At 45.8% G+C, this 3,834-nt stretch overlaps 1 non-coding gene across 1 annotated transcript; it reads right to left on the bottom strand.

Annotated features, from left to right (window-relative positions):
- Positions 1-3,154: 3,154 nt before the first annotated feature.
- On the bottom strand, positions 3,155-3,229 carry Trnal-caa (transfer RNA leucine (anticodon CAA)). Its single transcript has one exon. It is a non-coding gene; the product is annotated as a tRNA-Leu (tRNA).
- Between the last annotated feature and the right edge of the window lie 605 nt (positions 3,230-3,834).

Consider the following 3,834-nt stretch of genomic DNA (forward strand, 5'->3'; position numbering starts at 1 on the left):
GCCCATCAGAAAATGAAGAATATGTAAGTGGCAGCTTATCACCATTGTGAAATGGTGTGCCAAGTTCCATGCTGCTTCATGTACTGCATGTCCCCCTATTGCAAATGTTACAGAGAAGTTATGAAAACTTATGTGGGAAACACTCGAGCACCTACCCATAGGTCTGTTCTCTCCCCATGCTATTATCACACCTTTGGTCTCTCGAACAAGGCCTTGAAGAGTTGATGATTCTTGTAAGATGAGGATTGCAGCAGGCAGTTATATAGTTCTTCGCATAGCAGGCCATGATGTTTCACCAAATGGTATCTTCAATCTGGTGCATCAGTGGGATGATGGCCTCAATGCTCATGGTGAATTTGCCTGACTGGCACACCAATTCTGGACTGTACAGTATTTGAATGGACAGTATCTGTTTGGCCACTATACAGGGTGAGTCACTAACTGTTGCCATGCAGAATAACTCTGAAATTATGATAGTAGCTGAAAATTTTGTGGGAAAAATGTTGCATGGGACAAGGGGGGGGGGGGGGCCATAATATGATGTTGATCTTTTGTTGCTAGGTGGGGCCGCATTAGAGATATGAAGGTCAACTTTGTTTATTTAAATGGGATGCTATGGTTTGGTATTTATTTTCAGATAGCGGCTATCGAGACAAATCCAGTGATGTGTAACAGTAAGGTCTTTGAAGGTCAATGAAGGTCAAAAAGGTGGGATGAACATCCATTTACTGAAGGTGTTCGAAGTGAAGACCATTGGTATCAATGCAGTGCTCTAATCTTCTTATCGTGGACTGAGTGGTATTACTTATCACTTCAGCACTTACTGAAGCACATTCTCTGATAATTCTCTTTCATGTATCTTGCAAATAGTAAATATTTGCTGAATACAGCGTATCCATCTAACATGCTATTGACATGTAAACACCATTCGACGGTTTCGCAGTACAACACTAATAGGAATGGTAAGACTAGTATGATCAAATGAAGTGAATGTGAATTATGTATTATTTCGAAGAACAAGACAGTATGCTTCTCATTTACAGAGAATACTGCCGAAATTCAGTGGGAGCTAGAGACTTATACACTGTAAGATGTTCTCAACATACTCAGGCTACACATCATACATTTAAATATGTGTATGATAAATTGAGAGCAACTGGATCTTTAATGCATCAGAAACAATCCGGCAATGGAAAGTTATTAATGAGGAAATCAAAACTGGAACTCCTGCCACTCTGGTTCGAGATCCTTGTGTTAGTTCACATCAAATCCCAAGGGAATCTGGCATGAGCCAGGGTAGTGTTGCTCATGTTCTGCATAACCATAAATATCATCCTTACCATATCAGTCTCCACCAAGAATTAATTGGTACTGATTGTACGCGTTGCATTGAATTGTGCCGATGGGTTCAACTTCACATTCAGAGGGATGACACATTTATTAATTTGATTTTATTTACCGATGAGGCTACATTCACAAACCATGGAAATGTTAATTTGCATAACATGCATTATTGGGCAACTGAAAATCCATGTTGGCTGTGACAAGTTGCACACCAAAAACTGTGCTCAGTGCTTGTGTGGTTTGGGATTGTGGAGGACAGAATTATAGACCCCTATTTCATTGAAGGAAATCTTAATGGTAGGCAGTATACCACATTCCTGCAAGAATCATTAGGTCTGTTCTTTGAAGAAATACCTTTAGGAACAAGGAACAGAATGTGGTATCAACACAGTGGGTGTCTGGTACATTTTTCGCTGATACCTAGAATTGAGTTGCAGAGACAATTCCCAAATCATTGGATTGGACACAGAGGAGATGTGTCATGGCCAGCTCATTCACCAGACTTGATGCCTCTGGAGTTTTTCTTGTAGGGATTCATAAAAGACATTGTTTATAAAGATGTTCCAACAAACCTGAAGATGAAACTTCCTGGCAGATTAAAACTGTGTGCCCGACCGAGACTCGAACTCGGGACCTTTGCCTTTCGCGGGCAAGTGCTCTACCAACTGAGCTACCGAAGCACGACTCACGTCCGGTACTCACAGCTTTACTTCTGCCAGTACCTCGTCTCCTACCTTCCAAACTTTACAGAAGCTCTCCTGCGAAACTTGCAGAACTAGCACTCCTGAAAGAAAGGATATTGCGGAGACATGGCTTAGCCACAGCCTGGGGGATGTTTCCAGAATGAGATTTTCACTCTGCAGCGGAGTGTGCGCTGATATGAAACTTCCTGGCAGATTAAAACTGTGTGCCCGACCGAGACTCGAACTCGGGACCTTTGCCTTTCGCGGGCAAGTGCTCTACCAACTGAGCTACCGAAGCACGACTCACGTCCGGTACTCACAGCTTTACTTCTGCCAGTACCTCGTCTCCTACCTTCCAAACTTTACAGAAGCTCTCCTGCGAAACTTGCAGAACTAGCACTCCTGAAAGAAAGGATATTGCGGAGACATGGCTTAGCCACAGCCTGGGGGATGTTTCCAGAATGAGATTTTCACTCTGCAGCGGAGTGTGCGCTGATATGAAACTTCCTGGCAGATTAAAACTGTGTGCCCGACCGAGACTCGAACTCGGGACCTTTGCCTTTCGCGGGCAAGTGCTCTACCAACTGAGCTACCGAAGCACGACTCACGTCCGGTACTCACAGCTTTACTTCTGCCAGTACCTCGTCTCCTACCTTCCAAACTTTACAGAAGCTCTCCTGCGAAACTTGCAGAACTAGCACTCCTGAAAGAAAGGATATTGCGGAGACATGGCTTAGCCACAGCCTGGGGGATGTTTCCAGAATGAGATTTTCACTCTGCAGCGGAGTGTGCGCTGATATGAAACTTCCTGGCAGATTAAAACTGTGTGCCCGACCGAGACTCGAACTCGGGACCTTTGCCTTTCGCGGGCAAGTGCTCTACCAACTGAGCAACCGAAGCACGACTCACGTCCGGTACTCACAGCTTTACTTCTGCCAGTACCTCGTCTCCTACCTTCCAAACTTTACAGAAGCTCTCCTGCGAAACTTGCAGAACTAGCACTCCTGAAAGAAAGGATATTGCGGAGACATGGCTTAGCCACAGCCTGGGGGATGTTTCCAGAATGAGATTTTCACTCTGCAGCGGAGTGTGCGCTGATATGAAACTTCCTGGCAGATTAAAACTGTGTGCCCGACCGAGACTCGAACTCGGGACCTTTGCCTTTTGCGGGCAAGTGCTCTACCAACTGAGCTACCGAAGCACGACTCACGTCCGGTACTCACAGCTTTACTTCTGCCAGTACCTCGTCTCCTACCTTCCAAACTTTACAGAAGCTCTCCTGCGAAACTTGCAGAACTAGCACTCCTGAAAGAAAGGATATTGCGGAGACATGGCTTAGCCACAGCCTGGGGGATGTTTCCAGAATGAGATTTTCACTCTGCAGCGGAGTGTGCGCTGATATGAAACTTCCTGGCAGATTAAAACTGTGTGCCCGACCGAGACTCGAACTCGGGACCTTTGCCTTTCGCGGGCAAGTGCTCTACCAACTGAGCTACCGAAGCACGACTCACGTCCGGTACTCACAGCTTTACTTCTGCCAGTACCTCGTCTCCTACCTTCCAAACTTTACAGAAGCTCTCCTGCGAAACTTGCAGAACTAGCACTCCTGAAAGAAAGGATATTGCGGAGACATGGCTTAGCCACAGCCTGGGGGATGTTTCCAGAATGAGATTTTCACTCTGCAGCGGAGTGTGCGCTGATATGAAACTTCCTGGCAGATTAAAACTGTGTGCCCAACCGAGACTCGAACTCGGGACCTTTGCCTTTCGCGGGCAAGTGCTCTACCAACTGAGCTACCGAAGCACGA

This window comes from Schistocerca cancellata, chromosome 2, assembly GCF_023864275.1.
Source record: "Schistocerca cancellata isolate TAMUIC-IGC-003103 chromosome 2, iqSchCanc2.1, whole genome shotgun sequence".
Classification (NCBI taxonomy): domain Eukaryota; kingdom Metazoa; phylum Arthropoda; class Insecta; order Orthoptera; family Acrididae; genus Schistocerca; species Schistocerca cancellata.